The following is a 24,874-nucleotide window of genomic DNA, read 5'->3' as shown; positions in this document are numbered from 1 at the left end:
TAGAATCATGTAGCAACAGATAAGGGATGCATGGCCTCACGTGCCCTCCTGCCTATGAAAACTTCCCTATAAAGTGATCTTCAACTAGAGGTACGATTTGCACGTAGAACACACCCACTACTAACGGCAACTCTTCATAGCTCAGCTTCATGCCAAGAACTGCTGCTCCTCAGTCTCAATCACGCCGAGGTCATTACGTCCTCTCAGCTTGCCTGCTAGTCTTGGACCGAATGTTTTTGTATTGGTTCATGGGCTCCATCAAATCTGTTGTCCAGATCCTAGAAATTGGACATGCCCCCAAAACTACTACTGAGGGACCACCCACCTCGAAATTCATGCCAGAGCAATTTTTTTAAATAATAATATTTGAGATGGGTTTTTCAGATGAAACTTCTGAAAGCGGAAGTAGGATTCGAAACATCTTGAACTCGAACCGTGAAAACTTTAAGAGATTTTTACACCATGACTCATTTCTAAATTAGGGTGATCCGCGTTTCAACCGATTGGGTAGTCCAGGCTTTGGCTTGCCTCATTCTTTACCATGTGTACTTCACAACTGAATGACCCAGAGTCTTGCTTTAGGAGTTATCATAATTGGTTTTACAAGAGCATTACCCAATGTTTCCATTCCATGTTTGCGGTGAAGAAATTTAGCCCTGGAGCCCACTCTCAACTGTCTATCATTAGAGCAGACAGCCTGACAGCGAGACTCAAAACTTCTAAATTTCTTTCTTAAGATTTTCTTCAAATAAAGCACCTTTGCTCACTGGATTCAAATTCGGAGCTTAAATTCAACCATGCTTCTTCTGACCCTGTCTTCAACTTAAATGTTCATGGTTGATGGGTAGATGACTGGAATACATTTTTGTTTCAGTTTGCGTTATCCTAATAAAAAAATGTTTGCATGTTTTGTTTATCTTTTGTCAACATTTGTGGAGAACGAAATCACCCGGAAGAGCCAACATGGTATAAAGAAGAACCTTCAGGTAATCCTTATGCAGTCTGGGTCCTATACACATTATACCTACGAGCCGAGAAGTCGAGATTCTTTATATCGTCCAGAAATGCCTAGGCCCTCTTTCTGAATGTAATGTAAAGATGTAGCGGAAATGTACAGAATATACGAATACAGACCTCACCCTGCGGCAGTCTGCTCCCTCTCCAGTCACATGTTCCATAATTCCTTCCTTCCAAGACCCATAATCCCCCGCCGCAGGGACGCACTCCTGCGTCACATGCTGAGTAATCGGTTTCCTGCCTCAGAGACGGACAGTCGGACAAAAAAACCCTTTCATGGTTCTTCTGTTGCAGAGCTTGCCCATGGATTTCAGATTAGTGTGGAGTGGATGGTGTGTGGGGTTCAGGTGGTCCAGAGCCTCTGCGAACAAGAACTGAAGCATCGGAGGGCCATGTCCTGCTGTTGTATGTAATAATGTCAAATTTGATTACATTTACATGCCCCCACCCCCGTGTGTCTATGTACTTGGAATCTATGACGTGGAACCGCACTAAACAAGAACTAAGCCAATGCCATTTTCGCTCTCACCGATAAAACCCCCAGCACCAACTGGTTTGGGAAACAGACGAGGTAAAATACCTGGGAATACGGATTTCTAGGGACCAGGATGCGCCTATGCGATTAAATTATGGCACAGTGATTGAAAAACTCACGGACACTATTGCAAAATGGGTGCGCCTCCCACTTTCTGTGGCAGGGAGGATCTCTTTAATTAAAATGGTCATTTTACCCAAACTATTGTATCTCTTCATAAATATACATTATCACCCTGGAGCATTTTTTTAAACCCTAAACTCACAACTTTCGAGACTTATATGGGGTGGGAAACAAGCGAGGTTGAACCTAACCACCCTGACTTTGCCATACCATCAAGGAGGGTACGACGTCCCCAATTTTGAGCTATACTACTACTGTGCACATGCACATTTCGCTACGTATTGATTTCACCTGCCACTGTTTATGCCACACTTGGCGGTGGACGATGGATAAATGGCCCCTACGCCCATGGCGTGCTATCTCTTTACGGCAGTTAAAAAGCACGAGAGAGACCCATCCACCGTTGATTGCACTATACTGGCATGGCAGCGAATGGCCCGTAGGCTGGAGATGCCCATGTTATACTCCCCCAGGATGCCCCTACTTCACAATCCGCTGCTGCAAGTCACTTATGAGGGGGTCTGCCGTAAGCTGCTGGAAAAACTTAAATATGGCAATTGGGGGATCTCTATGTGGGAGGGCATTTCCGTAATAAGGAACAATTCTTTGAAGCCAAGGACCGACGACGATGGACACATTCATGTACACACACCTTCGACAGAGCGTTAAGGCTGCTACTCCTGACTTCCCGAATGAGCCAGATACCCTAGCCCCACTACATGCTTTACTGCAGACAAAAAGCCCTAAGCACGTTATGTCTCTCCTTTATCAACACACAAGCGCTTCACCGTTCTCTGGACAAACACGAGCTAGGTAGGAGTGGAACAGTGACTTGAATATTACTCTGACCGACGTCCAGTGGGATCTCAGTTGTGCGCAGACGGAAGCAGTCACTGGTAACAACAGGCTACGCCTCATACATTTTAAATGTTTACACCGACTATACCATACCCCAACCAGACTCTATAGATTCCGCCTTCGTGATAGTGATGCATGTACACGGTGTGGACGGGAGGACGCGGGGTTCCTCCATCTAGCATGGGACTGCCTCCAGGTGATGACCTACTGGGTCCAAACGTTTCAGGGGTTAACGGCCATGTTAAGCATTCAGATAGATCCTTGTCCTCTTGCGGCCCTCCTGGGACTGATCCAACATATACAAACAGTGCACAAGAGGTTCCTAGCAATATGGTTATTGATAGCCAAACGTCAGGTGGCTTGTAGATGAGGGAGAGGCCGTGCTCCTAAATTTAAGGATTGGATTCAAACTATGTCCACATGACAAGGCCACATGCATTCATACGCAGACTTGTTGCCTATTACATCTAGCCCAAAGGATATTTGGAGCCCACTAACCGCCTATCTGCTTGCACAAGAGGCAACACGTGTGGGGAAGGATGAGGTACCCGAGGCGGGAATCTTCTCCCAGACCTCACAGGAACCTTCCTAGGAAGCGTGTTCAAATACAGGAGGGAAATTGAGGTCCGTTGACAAATAGCTGGAGATGATATACTTTTAGTCCCCATAAGCTTGCGGGGGAAGAGGGGGGTAATGTGATATATGAACTGGGTTTACAATGCTCGCATTTTGATGGAACTGAAGTGGTTTTCTATTTGCCGCTCAATATTGTTGTGCTACTGTCTGTATATTTTAATAACGTTGCCAGAGACTGGACAGTTATGTTTACACTGTTGTTATTTTAAAACTTAACTATCTGATGTAATGTATGGTTTGAGAACAAATTTAGATCTATGGTTTGAGAACGAATTTAGATCAAATGCGTAAACACATGTAATACTGTACTGCATATATCAATGGTAATGATGCTGAAAATGTGATTTATCTTTCCATTACATTGTAATACTGTATATAAAGATAATAAAGGTTTTGGAAACTTAAAAAAAAAAATAATAACTAGGCAAATAATATGATGCTTTATGCTGGTGGAAAAGCTTGGTGGGTAGAGGCACCTGGTCCTGAGTAGATGTGACTACATTATTCATTATTTGGTGTGGCCAAAGTAACCACCTATTTATAGCAGATCTATGAAGCTTAATTATTTTTTCCCTATGCGCTATGCGAAAGGATACTATAACTATAATTTTACTTTTAGTCCATCTTTGAAGATCATATACTCTATAAACTTCATCCAGCAGCGAAGTACCACCCCCTCCATGTTTTAGAAGGCCTGTGGTCATTCTAGGATTGCCAGTCCATTTACCACAGATTCTATTGTGTACAAACCCCAATCAGATGGTAAATATTTTATTTGATGTAACTGACACAGGGTGCATGAATTCTGCCCATAGATTATTTGCAGACCTGGGTGATTTAATGCACTTGAATTTTATACCCCGCATGCTCAGTTCCCTCTTCTTCCTGGGCATGTCTCTGAACTTCTATGTCGGCTCCTTTGCAGAGAATGGCATGACTCCCCCAGTCGGGAAATGTGTCCCTAAAGGGCCAGCATTGCATGCACTGCAGAACCTTTGTAGAAAAAAGGCTTGAAACTAGCACCAGTCAGAGAGTGGTAATGTCTTGTTTGGTCAACTCTAAGGCTTGGGACTGTGAAGCGAAGAGATTATGACTGCTTAGGCTGCATCACATAAAGTCAACATTAGATGTGCTAATTTAAGACATGTTCTTTGCCACAGTTCTGAGCTGGCTGGTGTCGTAAAGAGTTGACGAGCTGGGGGAGCGGTCTTTCACCACATTAATCGGCGGTAAATGATTGGTTGTACCACGCATAACTTTAATTACTGCCTGAGAGGTTTTGTTGCTTTCCCTTTCAGTCAGCGGCTGTGGAAGCGGCTGAACATGTAGGGCCCTCGCGCTCTCCTGGCGCCTCCCTTGACCCGCTCACTGCTCCTGAGGATTGGTGCAGGAGACAGCCAATCAGGCGGGGTATGTGGAGAGGGGCATGGCTGCTATGAGCCCGAGTTGTGCGGAGAGGCAGTGCTTGGTGCCTCTTGAGACTCAACTGGATGTCAAGTCGTGTTCCGCTGCATGCCTACTCAAGCTCGACCATCTTGCCCGTACCGTTCTAGCAAACCTAGCCACCTCAGATGCCACAATCAGTCACAGCACACATGGAAAAGCAGAACTAACAATGAGCATTGTAAAGGATTGGAATTGCAACCACGAAATTGAGGACAGGAGCCAGTAGTGCACTGTGACTGTGCTGTGTTGCAGTGTGAACAGTTTCGTGCCCTGAGCCAGGTAAGCATCTATCCAGTGGATTATTTGGAATCTTTTGAATCCCAGGTGCCCCAAGAATACCATTTACTCTTATTTATCTTACCATTGCTTCTATAGGTGTGCCCTAGTATTGGAATTGTTGCTTCTTTTCACTGTGTGGTATTGGGTGGCATTGTGTGAATATAAAATGGCTAATCAAAATCCACAAGTTATATTAAGTTTATCGCACTGGTGTCTTTTCATCCTGATACAAGTCATATTGCTCATACTTTACATTGCTCACATTTCCACATCATTTTATCTACTAAAAATGTGTTGGGGGCTGATTCTTCCAGCAATATGCAGAGTGGAGATGCAGGGGCTCTAAGAAGGGGTGAAAACACAACAAAGCCTCGTTAGCAAGTAAATGGTATTTTAAAGACCTGTGACGTACTCAGGTGCTGCTGTGTGTGTGCCCGGGAAGCTGTCTCAGCCGGGCTAACACACACGACAGGGGGGCTGAAGCCCTTTTGAGCCCAATGGGCGTTGCGCACCTGCTTCTGAGTACCAATGAATGTGACAGAATTGGATATCCAAGAAGTTCTTGCCTCAAGAATGAGCACAAAGGAGGGATATTGCCAACCTATTGAACCTAACAACATCTCATACCTCATTGAGGAAGACTTTGCCTTCCATGAGTCATATCTCTCCCTAGAATCCTTGTAGGGCATCAACTCTGGAACTCCGGGAACAGCAGAGTGCAAGAACCAGAAAAGAAAGATGATCAACAACAGTCGTATCACTGATGACGCCAAATGTGCAAGATATTGGAGGCACCCACTGGGTCATAATCCTGGCAGTTGACAAATCTTCAACTGCAAATAACGGTCCTCCAGGATGTGGCTGCACATGTAGCATCAATAAATAGAAAGATGACAGCCAGGGAAGAAGTTGTGGATAAATCTTCAAATAGTGAACTTAGGTCCTGAGATAAATGTGACTGCTCAGCCATTCATGCCAAATTAGAAGTTCTACAGGTAACCTGATCCCTAATATTAGAATGCAAAAATACCTGTTGAGTGGAACACATGACATAAATTATACAACTACAGCTGCCGCTTTTGGGGTCGACAAGGAAAATGACCACACCACTGGAAGGATGAATTCTTTAATGCAGGATGATCAATTTGGTGGTACCACTTTCCTCGATCCACTGATTCCCAAACACCAAAAAGAAAGTCAAGTGCTCAACAGAAGGGCAAAAGGAAGACTAATATAGTCCAAATAATTCTTAAGACAGTGAGACACAAGGGTATAAAAAAGAACGTTTTGAGGACCAAGGAACCATTAGTTCTGAACCAACCTGGAGAAACTCCATAGCCCTACAAAATCCTGAGTGACTCTGACTGGGAATCCATATAGCAGGAGCCTAGATATCATAGGCATGATTATGAGAGCCCCCATTGAAAGCTAAAGGAGAAAAGCTGCCTACTCACCACAACGAGATGTTAGTCAAGCTGGCTCCAAAATTAAAAGATTTGGATCTATCATATTTGGAAGCCAACACAGCTAGGGGAAAGAAATTGCATGCAGAAGTAGAAAAGATGGACCAGGTGAAAATAGGAGGTTTAGGTGTTCTTTCACAAGAGGAAGCTTTGATGTGTCCTCCACTACAAATGAAAGTGGTGTAGACCAATTCATGCAAACGACAACGTACCAACATTGAGCCCAGAAGAATAGTAAAAACAATACCCGTGTACTCCTCTCGAGGCCTCCATGACATATTAAATAGAAGCAGAATGTTGACGCTTGTGAAGGCCCTCATGGATTGAGCTCATGTGACATCAGAAGACTACTTTTGAAAGAAGGCAATCTGGAACAGCGGTTGCCATTTGGGTGGAGCTCCGCTGCATTTGCTTCTGCCTTATTGAGCAAAGCAGCCTCTTTTCATATCTCAGGGATAGGGATTTTGCTCCTGTAACAGGAATCATACCCAAGCATCTTGGCTAATGACCTAGAGAGTATCTATACCATGAGATCAGGCAGAGTAGCATTGTGTGGCCCAAACTCAGACTTTACGAGCGATGTGATGAGATTGCAAGTAAATAGTGACCCAGCCAGTGGTAGAAAAGCAATATCATCACTCAGTAGGACAAGCTTTAAAGCACATCATCAAAATGATGGCCAGGGAAGGTTGCTGAAACCCTAACAGGGATGAGTAATAACATGGGTCATATAACTATGTCACAAGCCAGTGAAAAGTCATCAGAAACAATTGGCTCTAGTGCTCAAGTAAGGAACCTATATAAAGTAAAATACTGGAATATAGCCAGTGGTATAATTGAGGATGTGAGGATTAGAAAAGTTATATAAAGCAAAACAACAGAGTGGGAAAATATTTTAATCTTTTATTATCTGCAGATAATAGTCCTTCCAACCATGGCTTCAAAAACGGAAAATCTAAATGTATGCTCCCTGTTTTTTTGTTGTTGAGGCGATTGTTGCTTGTGTAGCTCAAAAAAACCCAACAAGAACCCCAATCCAGACAAAGTTCCTGTGGATCTATATTCAGTCCCCCCAAATGTAGACTCCAGAACTGCCCTCTTTGTTTAACGCAGTTGTCAAAAGTGGGTATCCCTCCAAGCACTGGCGCTGGAAAATAATAGTCTCTCTGTTTTCAGAAAAGGAAATCACCATGTCCCAGCCAACTATCGCCCCATTTCACTCCTTAATGGGGTAGTGAAAATGTATGCCAAGGTCTTACTCAACGTCATCCAAGACAAGGTGGATAATAATACTATACTAAGTGATGCCCAGGCTGGTTTCATAAAATGGTTTCGCACAATTGAGCACCCATGAGGTTTTATTGTGTCTCTCTCATATATGCTAGGTTAAAATAGGAACCAATGCTTGTGACCTTTATTGACCTAAATGCAGTCTTCAACTCAGTAAATAGAAACCTCTTATGCAATAGTTCCAGAGACGAAGGATGTTGGAGAGGATGGCTTAAGTCATGCAGTGCTTCAAGGGGTTTTGATAGATCAACTGATATACAAGGGAACACAAATGGTTTCTTGACAGGGCTCTTGTGGCTACTCCCTGTCACCCTTTTACCCCCTTCAGGCGTGAGTTCAGCCTCCATTGTATGTTAGACAAGATCACACTATGTCCTGTTTTGGTCCAGACTTTGCAGGAGTCCTCATACAGAAGGATATCTCGGATCACTGTGAGATGTAATGGCTATTTCAAACTTTAATAAAAATATTGCCACTTCGAGAGTCCCCTGAAAGGCATTGGTTGTGGGGAATTCTGGAACATTATGCATTAATTATTGAGTCAATAGGCAACCTCATTAAGGCTGGATATTGGCACTTGAAATGTGAAGTGGATTGTGTGTAATGCCAAAGATGGCTCTCTCTCAATAGGGTACCTAGCAAATCAATCTTTGTTAAAAATTGCCACATATCAACGTCCCGCCAGGGGTGGTAAGCGTTATATCAATGCATTTTAAACACATTGTGCATCAAGTTCAGACTTGCGTGAAACAGTATATGTAATTGCAAGCTTGGCGGCCCTGCGAATGTCACACACTTTATATTTTTTACAGGGAGAGGTTATCACCTCTTAGAGTACATTATAAGTTAGCTGTAACACTTTTTTTTTAGAAAACTATTCCGTGGAGTGTCTGCCTAAACATGGTCTGCATGGCTGCTCACGTGGAAGCCACACCAGCGATGGGAATTATTTTAACTTTAAATCTGTGGATCTATTTTGTAAATATTGTAGGTGTTTGGTATTTTTCGCACTGCTGTTGGTTCTAATGAGCTGTTATTGTATGGCTATTACCGAGACAAAACGGGATTTTTGTTCTTTCTGTTTCTATACCCCCAAGAGCAAATAACGGCGCCAATCACAACTGTTTTGTGTTCCAGCCCCTGGCCTCACCATGCTACTGTGCTCGACCATTACCGCTCTGTTTACTTAGGTGGTGTTTGCCTTAGCACCACGCCACCTTTAGCACGTCACGACGCTGTTGGTAACATAAATGTAGACAGTTTACAAGTATTCGAAAAGTAAACACAGTGGCAGTAAAGAGAGCGAGCAGCGTTAATCGGGGGTCTAGACAGGGCGAGAATGCTGCACCAAGGAGGGGGCTCATTTCTGGCTATGGTACCCGCCCTGGGGTTGGCCCACTCCTCATTACGCATCTCCTGGTGTCCTGGGCTACTTCAAGCAGTTTGGTCCCCTTTTGAGACCAATCACCTTGGTCCCTGGCCTCTTTATAATTCTATCCCCTTTCAGTGTCCTTCACCTTGAATTATGTTGCTTATTGGAGCTATTTTTCCTATTAGTACCACTCCCATTATTTTTGAGAAACATATAGGAATCCAGATGCTTTAAGTCCCTAACTTTTGATTCAATAATTCTCCCATCTGCTCTAGTGCGGAGCGAAGTTAGGTATGTTCTACAAAACCTTGCACCCTCTTTTAAAAATGGACCTGGACTGACATTTCGAAGACTGACATTCTTTGAGGTCTTTCAAAGGTGGGTGGAGGTTTTGGCAGGTTTGGAAGCCTGGCCATCATCCATGGCCACATGAGATGTTTTCATGATCAGCCACCTTTCTACTAGATATCTATCATTACACTTTTACAGAGGTTCATACTTGCTTCTTGATTAGAACTCATCCTCTGAAAGTGCTGGGGCCGGGCTTTGATTTTGAAAAACATTTGTAAGTTCATACTATCATTTTGTAAAAGTGAGATCTTCTATACGACTGAAAACAATTCTGTCGGTAAACTCATCCTTGTTAGTCTTTTACAATTATGAAGCTGGTTAGTACCTGAAAGTGTGATTGCATCGCTCTCACCATGATACTGCTCCAAGCACTTGCTTTGACATTGAGAAATAAAAACAAAGTAGTCTCAACAGTCTCTGCTTGTATGTGGCAGGGAAAATCCTATTTGATGTATAGAAGTTCATGGGAGTTTATTTTAGAAACTATTTTGAATTCCATATTTTAAAATTCTGAATCCAAAAGATCAATTTTCAAGGCATTCCTCCACCCCTCTAACGACTGCTGAAGGTTTCTTATCTAATAGGGGCATCGTCCAGTGCCACAAACCGCTGGCCTGTGTATAGTCTCCGGTTCCAGGGATCCATTTTCTTGAAAAAGAATCTTCAGATGTATCCGGGTTTATGTCTGATTTTTATTCTCTTTAAATCCAAAGAGTATGCAGTTCCTATCAAAGAAAATGTAACACAAAAGTGGGTGGTGGTCAACTTATAAACCATATTGGGGAGTCTGATTGCCCAATAGTAATGGCTCTCAGACACCCAGAAGGGTGTCCTGTTTCATCATAGGGCAGCTCCTCATTGGGCTGGCACTACAATGCCCAACAAGCCCCTCGAGGGACTCCTCGTTGGGCTTTACCGGCCCAACGAGGAGCCACACAGAGAATGTTAGCATTTCTCCATTGTGACCGCCCGATCCCTGGAAAAAAAAATGGCTGCCACATACAGGGCTTAAATGGCTTCTTTTGATGTCTAGGTTTTCTCTTGTGGAGGATTATGCCAATGGAACCTCCTGCCACCCTCCATCTAACTGTAACACGTGTGCATGTTCTGCTTGACTCCCTGCCAGTTACTGCTTATTTCAAATATGTTTCAAGTGATCTACCAGAAAAATAAACCAAATTGTTTGGTCTGTTCAGTGGGGCCAATCACTAACTGTGAGCTTAGATTCAGTGGCCCTAAGGACGGTTTCATTGTTGTGTGTAGGTTGAATGTTTAGGGTGAATAGAGAATTTAGTCTGAAGAATGAGTTTGAGTATGTGTGGAAGGTAGAGTGATTTCTTTGAAACGTTTTGTTTTGTGTTGTATTTATAAGTGTTTGGTCATCTTTGGTTGTGGGAATTTTATATAAACTGTCTGAGTTTGATGAAGTATTATTGAGTTATTTTATGAATAAAGAAGTTTAAAAGAACAGGTGCTAAGAAAATAAAAGCTATTGATTAGTTTCCGGTCGTATGGATTTTTTGACGCTGCGCCAATCTCTAAGCTTTGAGAATTGTGTATCAGTATTGGCATTTGGTTTGTTTTTCTGGTCAAAAGGGCTCATCCTTACTGATTTAGAGCCACACCCTTTATTGCTATTTATTTAATTAATCAAGTGATCTACAGCCCTCATTTCCCACCGTTCGCACTAATGAAACCCTGCTGCATATACACGCTGTTCTGCAACTAGCCATGTTTATTTTAACCTCACTTTGAGTGCTGTCATTAGTGGTTTTCCTAGCTTGCCACCAAATCCCATGTGGAAAGACGGCCCGAAATAATTAGAATACAACCAAAAAAATAGTGAATTCACTGCTCTCCAACAGGCAATTGTCACGCACCCGCAACACACTAAAACCACGACCATAGATTTTTCATTAGTTTGTCACTGATACATTACTCTGAAGCGTTACATGTTGACTGTACAGTGTTCAGCTGATCCCCATTAGAATACTGCAAATGTTTTTACATCTGATTGGATAGAAATGGACCACAACGCACCTTTTACAATGGAAGGATCCTGCCTTTCTTTTCTGTGTCGAGTCCTTTCCGCTGTCGCTTCCGGCTTGCGACTGGATGCTCTGGAAAAACAAGATGGTGCCTGATTAGTGACAAGGTAATGGTAGGTGTTCATTCAAATGTTACACATTTCTAGGTCAGTTGGAGACAACATTATGACAATCAGGGATTCATCAGGAGGTCTTAAATGTTTAATTCTTGAAGAAAGGAACCGATGAGTGAACATTGAAGAAAGCCAACTGAACTTTATTGGTTGATCAGGAGGGTGGGACAGCACGCTTTAGTTACAATAGAAGTGATGGCTTCCACTAACACTGTGCCGCCACTTGAGAAATGTTTGGAAGGAGGTTTACAAATAAAATATAGACTTTTTCTATAGCTAAACACGGTGGATCGACCTGTAGGGGTATTTAGACATGTTTTAGAGGTGAGAGCCTTAAAATGTCTTGGAGGGTTGGAGAGGGGTCAGTTAAATTTCAGCATCAGTTTTGATTTCCTATTTAGCTTAGTGTCAGAGGTCATTTGTTACCTGTTACTTACATTAAAAGGCACTGAGGGTAGACTCCTCGCCACCACTCGCCTAGATCTGTTGACAGAAGTGTTTAAATGGGGGACGCTATGGTGCTTTCCTAGCACAAAGTGTCTCTTTGCAGTTATTTCTTGAAGCCAGGAGTTCAAAGAGGCTAATAGTGTAATGCCGCCTTCCTCCTCATCTCTTATTAAACTAAAATACACCCAAAACTCAGAGAGTAGGTATGCAAAAAAAAACACATTTGAAGTGAAAGAGAGAGGTAGAGATCTGCAAAAATAATCACAGCATAAAGACAAATCAGCATTTTCTTTCATGGAAAGGCCTGTCGGGCGCCAAAGCATTTGCTGTCTTTCTGGAATGAGGTGTCTGGCGAGAACTCCTTATGGAGGCTGTTCTTGCTGGGGACCTGACGTTATGTCAAGGGGGGCTGGCAAGTTTCCTGAGCCCGACCTGACTCTGATACTTGCCAAGTCTCCCAATATTTGTTAGAGTTCTTTCTAATAATTCTTGGCATATTTCATTTTTATACTGAAACACTTATTAGATTTTTCCTAGTGAAAGCTTCAGCCCTCTGACCAGCCTCATGTAATCAGAAATATTCTTGAAAAATACATTCATTTATACATAGATGGGTGGGCTTTGGTGCAGCTTTCTTCATCCTTTGCTCTCTTCATCTGTCAATCATATATTGCTTCTTCCCACCACAACACACAGCTTGGGGCATTGGGTCAGCCACCCACAGACTCTCTGAGGCTTACTTGCACTGAGAGTGAAGGCATTTTGCCTGGTCTCATGTGCACATAGACCTAAGAAGAAGTTCAAATCTGTACCAAGGGTTTGTGTGCCAATACTTTACTTTGCCAATATTTTTTCTTTCTATTATCTATCCTTTTTATTTTTTAGTCATGCTTGTGTGTAGAGGTGGGAAAAACCAAAGGTGATGATGGACGGAGCGTTGACAATACAAACACTCACCCCCAGTCAACTGATCTGGGTTTAATCCATCACCGTTCTTTAGCTCACTCCGCCACCCCAGTCCAGACATGGACATATGCAAATCAGTCTGACCCTGTGCCTCATGGGAACAGTCCAGCCCGAACTGCCAAACCATGTCTTCCCTGGACCGGAATCAAGCTTCGCAGGACCGGTTTCTGGCATTACAGCCGTCTTCAGCCGGGATTGCTTGACTCCAGTGGCAAAGTGAGCAAGGGACTCACGTCTGAGCATACCCTGCCAACTTAGGGCGAACAAACTCTATCCCCCCCCTCACTGAGGCAGGATTCCGGGAGATACTCCCCAAAGTAAAGTCGGGTTCGCCCGCAGACATCTGTCCGGCACGAATCCTGCAACAAATTTATTCCTCCTGCCCTGAACCCCCTATTACTTTCCTCAACAATTCCCTTGCGCAGGGAGTAGTGACCCCTGCGCTCAAATCAGCCACCATAGTGCCCATCTTAAAAAAGCCTGGCGCGGACCCGTCCACCTCAGCCAATTACCGCCCCATTTCCCTGCTGCCCTATTTGGGCAAGGTGCTGGAACGCCATGTCACCGCAGTATTCAGCACCCATGTAGAAGTTAATGGGGGACTGGCTTCCCGCCAGGCCGGCTTCCGCCCCAGGCACTCGACCGAATCAGTTGTGGTTGCGGTCCTGGACAACCTCAGGAAGGGTATGGATAATAACAAACATCAGGTGCTGGTACTCCTCGATCTCTCCGCCGCCTTTGACACGGTTGACCACACCATCTTACTGTCCCGTGTCAAGGCGGCTGGAATTGAGGGTTCAGCCCTGATCTGGCTTTCCTCCTTCCTGAGGGACCGCACCCAGGCGGTTCGGCTAGGAGACTTTACGACCACTCCACTCCCTGTCACCTGTGGTGTCCCCAGGGCTCCTCTCTTTCCCCTCTATTATTCAATCTGTACATCTCTCCTCTTATTTTCGCTCTTCAGCAGCTGGAGGTCACCGTGTATAATTACGCCGATGACCTCCAGCTCATCTTTGATCTGTCTTCTTCTCCTCTCTCTGTTTCTAATTTCCAGTCTTCCATGACATTTATCAGGGACTGGATGAACCACAACCATCTCAAATTGAACCCGGATAAAACCGAGTTGGTTCTCACCGGTGGTTCTTCCAGTCCCTGGAATTCTCTCTTCTGGCCCCCCACTCTTGGCCCCTCCCCCACCCCTTCAACCTCGGTCAAAACACTGGGTGTTAAAGTGAATAACCAGCTTACCCTTCATTCACAAATCAGCTCGGTAGTCTCCTCCTGCTTCCTCACCCTCCGAACCATCCGCACTGTCTCCCGTTTTTTTTCCCCTCAGGCACTCAAGTTGATCATGGCCGCACTGGTGATATCGCGGCTGGACTATGCCAATGCCCTCTACAACGGCATCCCGGCATACAGCATGCGGAGGCTCCAGATGGTCCAGAACCAGGCGGCCCGGCTGGTCTTTGGTCTCCCACGATACCATCACTCTACACCGCTCCTCAGGGAGCTTCATTGGCTTCCTGTCAAGGAACGTTCCCTTTTTAAGACCGGCTGCATGGTCTTCCAGGCCCGCCAAGGCACTGCCCCTGCCTTCATCTCCTCGTTAATAAGAGAATACGTCCCCACCAGAGAGCTTCGCTCTTCCTCCAAATCTCTCCTCCAAATCCCACGTTTCAAACGTAAAAAATGGGGTGGAACTAACTTTTCTACCTTAGCCCCTACGTTTTGGAACTCCCTTCCTGATCACCTTCGTTCTGCTTCCCACTATCTTTCTTTTCGGAAAGACCTAAAAACGTTCCTTTTCAAACAGGCCTTCCCCGTGTAATCTCCCTTCTTCTTTTCGACTGGTTAATTTTTGCCTCTGTTGCCGATCTCCATACTAGCGCCAAGAAACCGTACGGTGCACGTTGCGCTTTATAAATGTTTTAAATTAGAAAATTAGAAAGAAAAACCAAAGGTGATGATGGACGGAGCGTTGACAATACAAACACTCACCCCCAGTCAACTGATCTGGGTTTAATTGTGTGTAGAGGTGGACAGAATTTTAAATTCCACTGGCAGAATTAGAGTAATTCTGTGAACCTCTATGTTTAAAAACCAATGCAGAATAAAGCTTAAATCTGCAGTGATTTTTAAACATAGAGGGACAGCTCCCTTTCCTGGCCATTTTTAAAAGCCACTGACTGCACTGCTGTGCATACCCCTCGGGGCCCTTATATACTCAGCCCATATAAAGCTATTATACTCTTACATACTCTGCAGTAATCACTGCAGAGTATGTAAGGGCGCAGAGGGGTATGTACAGGAGTGCATACCACTTGGTGCCCTTACATACTGTACAGTGGTCACTACAGAGTATGTAAGGGCACCGAGGGGTATGCACAGCAATAGCAAATATCAAATGCACTTACAGTGAATACTCTTCGGCGCCCTTGCATACTCTGCACTGATGCATGCCCCTCAGTGCACTCTGCAGTAAATACTGCAGAGTCTGAAATGTCGCTGAGGGGTATGCACAGCAGTCCAAGAGGTCATAATGCAAACAATCGAAATGGGTCACCCTAAACCCAGTTAAAGTGAGAGATAGTCATGATTGGGGTGCAGTAGGTCCCAAAACCCCCATGGCCCCAGTTCCACTGCCCCTACTAGACTATTGCTAGCCACTCAACTGTTGCTCACCACCCAGCTTCCTTCTGTGTTTTGTTCTGCAGTAAGGGGATTCACATTTAGAGCAATTCTGTGTCTTTCTATTGGTTTCACAACGAACTGCTCCGAAGTAAAAAAAAAAATAGACAAAAGGAAGGTAGAATGTCCTGCAACACCAGAATTCCTCATTCCATGCATCGAGGAATGAGGAATTTTCATACAGCCCAGCACTGTCAGTGGTTGAACACTGTAATTACCTAATGCTAATAGTTAATAACACTGTTCAGCCCCTGATGGACAAGTTACTTACCTTCGGTGATGCGTTATCTAGTAGAGACAGGATCTAACCGCAGATTCCTTATCTTAGAATCCTTCCCAGACACCAGACTGGATCCGGAAATATTTTCAGCAGTACCTCTGCACATGAGTAGGGGGCGTCAAGCAAATTGTAGCGATGTCTCCCGACTGTGATGTAAACGGAGTCCATATAAGACCTCTACCAACGTGTTTAAGTCAGTTTCTTTTGTGACTTTGTTTGTGCCAACAAGTGGAGCCACTTGGAGAAACAGTCTCTGGAAAAAGTGTGCCAAAAAGGGAAACATCTTATATCAACAAGTACAGATTGAAAGAACTGTAGTAGTATGCAAAGAGAGGATCTCAGAGACCACACAGACCTCAGTCCGCAGAGCAGGGAGGATGGGTGGGTCGATCAGGAATCTGCAGCTAGATCCTGCCTCTACGAGATAACGGATCCTCTCCCAAAGGGAAGAAGGAAGAAGGAGAAAGTAGTCTGCCACATAGAAAAACAATAACCAAGTCACAATAAGAGTGTCAGGGTACGATACAGTCACTCTTCTACCCCAAACCAGACAATTGAAATAACAACAAAAGAGCGATGTGGTCGAGTATCAAATAAGCTCGATCATGATGTCTTAAAAAAGGAGGAATATAAACCCAGTGAGTGAACAAACACACAAATTAATAGTAAAAGAACCCTCACTCACCACATAGTGGTGACATGCTTTATCATGGGGTTCTTACTGGAAGGACCGAATGTCCTCCCAGTGTGCTACTACACCTGTTTACAGCGAAGCTGGTTATTTGTGTGTTGAGTAGTGCCAACCATAAAGATGTGATAAATGTGCAGGAATTAAAAAATGCTAAGTTGTGACTATCAACTATTTTATTAAGAGTCCAACTCGCATTGAATAAAAGGAGGTGAAAACAGGACTTATACCACGGTTTCGTTATTGAAAACCTCTAGTCCTTGTCAATCGGTCAACATGTTTCTGCATGGGAGCCAAAAAATCGCTCTGCATTCGTCAGGACCTTCTAATAAACCTTCCGGCGGTATGCACACACTAAGGCGCACCCGACCGTGAAGATATGTGTGAAAAAGAAAAAATTATTAAAACAGACTTTTTACTCACGGTTTTACCCGTGGGGGCACTCACAGTATTTACTGGGGCCCATTCAATTTTAGATATTATTTCCGTGCTTCATGGGTAACCACGGCAGGGGTATGCTTCACGCCGTGCTACATTACAGCCGGCGGCTCCCCATAAAAAACCTAACTCCGTTCACTTCCGTGGCCCGAATGCGTTACACTCGACCACATTACATAGAAAAACAATGTCACGAAAGGCGAGAGTGGTATACAGAGCTGTAATGAAGTGAACAGCATTTTCACATACGAGGAGGAAGAAAGATACAGGAAAGAAAGGGAAACCTATGAACGAAGGATACCAAGATATGGATCCAAACAACCGAAGGGACTGGTGTCCCAGGGGAATAGAACTGAAAAGAACTACAGACACAACAACAACTCCACGGGTGCGATGGCAGATATGTATAACCCCCTTCCTTGCAGGAAGCGACAGCAGTGGCTGTAACCCAATTAGGCAGGTAAGAACACCTGAAGGGTAAACACAGATACAAAGAACACCAAACTGCTGAAGATTAACATCATTAGGAGCATAATTAAGTAGAAAATGGGCTCACACAAGAAAACGCTACCCAGGCCAGAGTCTGCCTGTCTTTGGTACCATTATCATCCGTATGGGCATAAGGAGAAGAGAAAAGATGAAGTTGAAGTCCCTACAATGGATAATAAATGTATAGGTAAGGTATACAAACTAAGGTCCCCGAAAAACAGGGAACAAGTCTATAGTGCATCCTCACAGCATAACAGAATATCCATCATAGAGTAAGTATTCGGGTAGAAGAAGAAAAAAACCGGCAAAAAGAAGCTGTATGTACAGGCTCCCACAAGGCCGCAAAGTAAGATATGTTCCAGATGGTTGGAAATTAAACCTATCACTGGCATCATAAGTTATAAGAAAAGCACCTGCAGCAAGCAGGAACACCTCACCAGATGTCACCCTGGAAGAAAGAGAAGTACTTCACCCCATGAAGACTGATAAGAGCCTAAACAAGGGGATACACATTGTCCTGACAAACCTAGTACAACAACAGAGTTAAGACTCAGCACCTTTCTCTGAATGGGAGTAAAGCTGAGTCAGCATGCATGCCAAAAAGGGAGGTGCCATCATAGGGCATTTCAATTAAAATAATTTGCACAGCCTCCGAAAACCTGGAAGGACCATGCATGCCGAAGTAGGGCTACAGAAGAGGCCATAGTACGACCAACAGAATCAGTGGAATCCATACCACAGTGGGTGCTAAGTTTGGCCGCGTTTGCCCATCTCTTACCAATGTAACAAGAGCATTCTGGGCTTCCTCCGGAAAGGAGGGCAAAAGGTGCTCCACTGAGTCCCACAAGGTGTGGGAGAAATGTTCAGAGATCACAGGGCAGAACTAGAAGAAAAGAAAATGAGAAAATAAGAACATAAGTTACCACAAGCATCGAGGTTCCTGGCCCGTCCTTCCAGAAGGACAGGAGGGATAAAATCAATATTTTGGGTTGCTAAAGCAGCCTCTACCACAAAGCTCTGATTAGATGGAAGTCTAAGGAGGCAGGACAGATTCTATGGGGTAGGGCAATGCCTGTGAGAAATAGAGCGATCCACAAGGAGCCCTGTTTCAGGTTTAGCCCAAGCACCCAACAGGATATCAAAAAGACATTCACTATAAGGAAGTACAAGCTCTACGTTAGACAGGTCAGGATGTAGAATGGAAAGTAAAGGGTCTGTTGATTATTCCACAGAAGAAAGTTGTAAGCCCAATACAACCGAAACATGATTGAGCATGTCCACTAGAGCAGAACTCGCCTCCGTAACCAAACCAGAATGAGACAAAAGGCTGGAGAAGATTCTAAGCCACTTGCGTCACCTAAGTCAAGTAACCAGCTATACTGCTTAGGGGGTGGAACTGTGTCTGAAATGTGTTGGGGGTCACACCAAAACTTCCTTAATACCTTCACAACTATTGTCCTCAAAAGGATATACTGGAGGAGGGGCCCCAGAGAGCAGAGGAAAAGAGTCTGAGATGGTTGACTCCATCGACGCCGTACCCAACACCGTATCCGAAGACGGTTGACACTGAGAAGGCGACACCTCAACATCAGAAGGAGCATCCAGCAGCTTTGACAGCACCACCATCAGAAGCAGCAGACCAGAAGCAGGAGCCGAGGGTGGTAGCCTTGGCAGGCTGTGCACTGGTGTTGCAATGGTATCAGAAACCAGAAGCCGACTTGAAGCCGAGGGAGAACCCATCTATGGTGACACAGGCACAGCCTTGAGCAACTCAGTTGTGGCCAAAGGTGGCCCAAAGGAAGGTGACAACTCGAAAATAGAATGAAGAGATTCATAATATTTTCTCCTCTGGGTCAAAGTCGCCCCAGCCACAGGATAGGTGAGGAGGCGTGGGGCAGACACTTCAACAGAAGAGCAGGGACCGGCGGTAGGCGACAAAGGCAAGAGGCGCTGCAACTTCGACTGACTACGCTACGACTTACCTCCAGATGGCCCCGCTGGAACAGCTCCTAGAGTGGATGCGCTGTTGGTCTGTAGAGCATGTAGGGGACCGAAGATGGCAAGATGGCTTCAATGACTGTGAAATCAACTCCGCAAGAAGCTTCATGCGACGTTCTCATCGTGCCTTCGGTCAGAGCTGACGACAAGAGTCACACTCGTCAGAGTCATGGTGCTCACCCAGACCCCACATGCAAGCCAAGTGAGGGTTTGTGGCGGACACACAAGGCTTGAACCCCAAGGACATTTAAAAAAGACACACTGCCCTATCGACGAAGAAACGTCAAGTAGGCAGAGAAACGACTGGAGTAACAGATCTGCATGGAAAAGAAGGAACAGACGTCAGCACATCAAGGGAGGGTTTATATGTACTCCGGTTATGTCACATTCAGGAGACGATGTTGCTATGGAGTCGCTCGACACCCTCTACCGATGAGCAGAGGTACTGCTGAAAACATTTCTAGATCCAGTCCGAAGCCTGGGGAGGATTCTAAGATAAGGAATCTGTGGCTAGGTGTCTCTATCAGATAGTGAATTAGAGCAGGTTCCCCAGCAGCGGGGCAAATGCACGGAGCCTGCCTCATAGGGCACCTGGAGGACCTTGCAGATAAGCTGAACACAAGCTTCCCTGCTGAGGAAGTTTCTTTCAAGGGCACTGTTAAAGGTCAGATAATGTGCCTCAATGCAATTATCATTAAGGTAAACATCTTGCCTGCCGCCCTCACAGCCCTCCAAAAAGCAACTGTGCTGGGATTTGTGTTTTTCCGCCTGTGGAGCAGTGGATCAATCCTAATTCCACTACGCAGAAGGTAAAAGGAATGAACTTTGCATGTTTTGAAAATCACTGAAATATTTTGCTTACCTCTAACTGCCAGCATCAAGAAGACATTGGAGGAACCAGGTATAAGCCCTTTTCATTTAATTACGACAATGTTTACAAATTCACGTGCATTGTCACCATGTTTTCTAATCGTTTTTTTTGTTTTTGCAAAATAGCCAATAGGGAGTAACAGAGTACTGACAGAACAAAGGAAAGAACAGGAGCACCCAGTTATAGTCATAGAGCACCTCATTGGGTTACATCATATTCTCGGCCCCAGTGAAGGTTGGAACTGCTGATGATAAGGGAGTTAACCAGAGACCGTCAAGAGGGCTTGTCAGGACGTCCATTGTCACTGTGATGTGGTTTTAATTTTCAAGTCATTCCTAGGTATAGGCGGAAGGGCCGTACTGGCAGTAGTGGGCACTGGGCATTTTCCCGGTGGGCCGCCAAGGTGAGGGCTGGCTAAAGACCCCAGGGGACTTTTTTTTGTACCAGGGGCCTGTTTTGCAGTGCAATATTGGCACCCAGCAACAAAAGCGCCACACAGCTTTCCGCTAGCCCCTTTAGGCACGCACCACAGTACCTGTACGGCATGGACTGCAGCAGTCCATGCCGTGCAGGTATTGCCTTTGAGGTTCCCAATGCGGTGCCTATTTAATAGGCACCGCCCTGGGAACGCCAAAGAACTACCCGCCAGACCAGGAGAAAACTCCTGATCTGGCGAGCGGTTCCTACACGGCTTAGGCAGTGCAGAAGCGAGGTAGTTTAGTTTCCGCACTGCCAAACTCATAATAAGGCCCTAAGTGACCCAAACTTCCACTTCCGCAGTGAAGGAAGCGGTGCAGAGCTACATTCTTGCAGTCCTTGAGTGCCTGTGAGCAGCCGTCACCGAGAGTTGGAACCAGTTGGTGGATGTGAGTGGGCTTCGACCTTTGAGGGGCAGGTCTGCAGGGAGACCACACAGCACTGTATGTCACACGCCGCACCACACTCCCTTTGTCCTGCAAAAGTTTGTAAAAAGTGGTGGTGGAGCAAAGTAACTACAATAATGCACAAAGACACTGAACAGATGCCTAGGGGTGAACCAAAGTGTGTATCTTTAACCTGTTGATCACAGGTTTGATTTCAGCACACTTGATTTGGCTATTTATCTTTCCAAGGTCGGCAAAAGGAACACTATTGAGATGAATAATAATTACTCTAATAATTTAAGTACTGACAAGTATGTAATGTATCAGATTAATATCTGCATATCCGTGTATCTGTTGACTACTTAGAGTTATCTGAAAATCATTGTAATCAGGCCATTTCTTGAGTCTGGGCTGAAATAAAATAAAGGCCACTATCTACAAGCACACAGAGTTAATTTTGTGCAGGGTATAATGAAAATATCCGTGACCCAATGAGATTCAGTAGAAGGTGACATCATTCCTAACATGGCTGCCAGCTGAGCACAGGCACTGTATGCATAACTTTAAAAGCACCACCTGCTCAGTAACATTTTCCATCTCTAGCCAGGGCGAACAGTGCACATTTATACATTATAATTATAACATGGATTCTGGCAGTTTCCGTCGATGGGACAATTTTTTTTATTTTCCCTGTTTTGAGTGAAGCAACCTGCCTTCAAACCAAAGCAGACTAGAGATGAAATATTTAGAAAGCACCATGAATAATTCTGTTTTCAGAGCAGACATCAAAGTCGTAATCAATCATTTCCCCTGTGGTGGTCTGCCTACAAGCACTCACACAAGCTGTTAGACATGGGCATTTTTTTGCTTTCTGAGATCTAATTTTTATTTTTCCTAGGAGACCGCTCCATTTTCTGGTAAACAAAAAAAAACTCAAAATCAGAAGAAAATCTAAATACTGAGGAGTATTTACTTGATGCATTTCCACATTATAGAGATTTTCGTATTTGGAATGTTCTCAAGGAGATAGGAAGATTTTAATTTATCACCAAACCCTAAATCAAACTCAGGAATTATTCATTTGATACCTTCATTGCACCTGAGAAATCTATAGGAAATATTGGTGCTAAGTTATACATTCTTAGTAAAGACCAATCACCAGAAGGGAAACAAAAGCCACCACCAGCACAGCGACCAGATCCAACTTCATCAGGAGCTAAAGAAGAGCGAAGTGAAGTTCAAAAGAATGTTTATTTTCTTTTCTTCAAAAAAGATCAAACCTATCTCTGTGATGTTTCTGGGAAGATTCTTTTGAGCTCCTATCCTTTTACTATTAGGCTACTGTGACAGTTTATGTCTCTGGTTTTAAATTTGGTGGCTCACGTGTCAAACACAGTAGTGGCCTAACCAGCAGTTTGGCCAAACGGCTGATGTGACAGAGGCGTGGCCTCCACCACATTGATTTCTGAGATGCCACCACATTTTGTTTCATTGGAGTTTGTGTTTTTTCCTCCAGGCAGGGTTCTTGCCCCCATGGGGATAGCCACTTTGGAGAAAAAATATCCGTGAATCTCCAATGCCATGGCAGCACAGTGCAACAGCGTCACCACTGATGCTACTGGAATTGTACCCAACATATTCGGGGGCAGATTAATAAGAACTTAAGCATCTCTGATGCGTCGGTTCAAGTGCGTCATGCAAAAAAACTAATTTCGTTGAGTACACTGCATCCCAAAATGCGATGCAGTGTGCGCAACGAAATTCTTTTTATTTATTTAAATGTTTACTTACCTGTAAAACTCCGTAATCCATACATTACCACCCCCCACCCTGCCCCTCCCCCTCCCCACGTCACCGTCCTGCATTTCCTCCCACTGCCGACCGTGGCTGGCCTGATTACGAGTTCTATTATATTCCATTGGATATAATGGAACTCGTAATACGGCGGGTGGGATATCTGTCACGTTTGTGATGGAGTAACCCGTCTACCAAACTCGTAATTAGGCCCCTAGTGTCAGTATCGATAAAGGAAAAAGAGGCGGACCCCACTAATATCCTCAGAGGTGACTGATCGAACATGTAAGAGTATCCTAAGATCCGTTTGCACAGTGGAACAGTATTATGGTGAGCACCTGTTTGAAGCTCGTGCGATCAGGTTCTAAGTGGAGATGCTTGGGTTTGGTGCTTCGGAACATGATTTGCAGACACACATTAGATTGAATGAAGCAGGGGCGGCTCTAGGCTCATGGCGGCCCTGGGCAGCAAGTGTACGTAGGGGGCCCCGGAAGAGTGGGTCCGGGCGGAGCCCAGAGGCCAGTGAGGAGGGGGAGGGTCAGGGTGTTTGGAAGTGGAACAGAGCCGGAGGCTGCCAAATCCCTGTCAGGGGCCACCACGCAAATATGTATCCATCCTCAGAGGATTATTATATTAAGGATATATATTGGTGTGGTGGCCCCTGGAGTTTGGTGGCCTGTGCAGGTGCACAGCTTGCACATGCCTAAGGCCGCCCCTGAATGAAGCTTGTTCCCGCGCCTGGGCGATCCACTATAATGTTCTGAATGGTGAGGAGAAAATAGCAAGTTTGTTGCCATGCATTCATGTTACTTCAAGCAATTTCTTTAGTTAAGGACTCGGCACTCCTAATATATTATAGCATTTTTTCAAATTTGTACTGTCTTGTGTTTGTTATATATAGTGTCCTTCTCCTTGATACTTGTTTTTTTATTTATCAAAACCTCAATAAAATATATTTAAATACAAACGGACTCTGTATTTCGATAGACTGTCTTTCATTTGTCGCTCCCCCTTGCTCCATGCTCTATCAGGCTAAATTGTGAAGCCGCTCTAGCTTTTTAGCCCATAATGTATCCCAGTCGATTAATACAAAAATTTAACTATCTGCGTGCAGACTGCATGTCTCGGGTTAAACCTGTGCTGAAGGGATCCATCCTTTCATCGTTATCTCAGCTTGATATTATGAGTGCCATTGGGCTCAGTAGAAATATGGACAATTCGAAAAATATGTTTCTATTAGGAAAATATGTTTTAATTCGAAAGTGTGCTTTGTTCCTGAAAATTGAAGAGTAAGTTTTATAGAAAATGCTTTGTGGATCTGAAACAATAAGAGCTATACTTATTGATGAATCAAAAGTTATTATTGTCACTTTAATTGATTCAGAGTCGTACCTTTGATTCCCTTTTTGCTTTGATGCCTGATGGGCCTTGCTATGTTTGTTCTCCTCCACCTGGTGTCCTTCATATTTGCATGAATGCAGTCCTGAGATAACTCCTTTGTGCCAAATGCCGCTGTGTTGTTTCCATTCCTTTTTCCACTTTTCCCGCACTCCTCACACCCAGGCAGCCACATTACTGAATTCTGCCATGGGCAGTGAATGCTGAATTTTTGTGGGACCCATGCCAATGGACAGACACTGCCCTTCTCAAACCCACAGATTGTACACTTCACACGTCACACCGACAACAAGCCAGCATCGCTGATGGGAGACTCCTGGTTGAGTTTTCAGAAGTAGATACTACTGCTGCCGTAATCCTGCTGTGTTGTGGAGTGGTGCAGAGTAGAGTAGAGTGGCTTAGAATAGAGTGTCGTGGAGTGCA

General features: G+C 44.5%; 1 protein-coding gene across 1 annotated transcript in view; it reads right to left on the bottom strand.

Moving 5' to 3' along the window:
• Nucleotides 1-24,874, bottom strand: part of COL8A2 (collagen type VIII alpha 2 chain) — a 453,570-nt gene that overhangs the window by 254,603 nt on the left and 174,093 nt on the right. Inside the window, exon 2 of the mRNA XM_078681178.1 lies at nucleotides 11,411-11,490. The gene's annotated coding sequence lies outside the window, so the exon portion shown is untranslated. The remainder of the gene's footprint in view (nucleotides 1-11,410; nucleotides 11,491-24,874) is intronic.

The sequence above is a fragment of the Lissotriton helveticus genome, chromosome 3_1, assembly GCF_964261635.1.
Source record: "Lissotriton helveticus chromosome 3_1, aLisHel1.1, whole genome shotgun sequence".
NCBI classification, from domain to species: domain Eukaryota; kingdom Metazoa; phylum Chordata; class Amphibia; order Caudata; family Salamandridae; genus Lissotriton; species Lissotriton helveticus.
The sequence above is the reverse complement of the archived record's forward strand: the minus strand, read 5'-3'. Positions and strand labels throughout refer to the sequence as shown.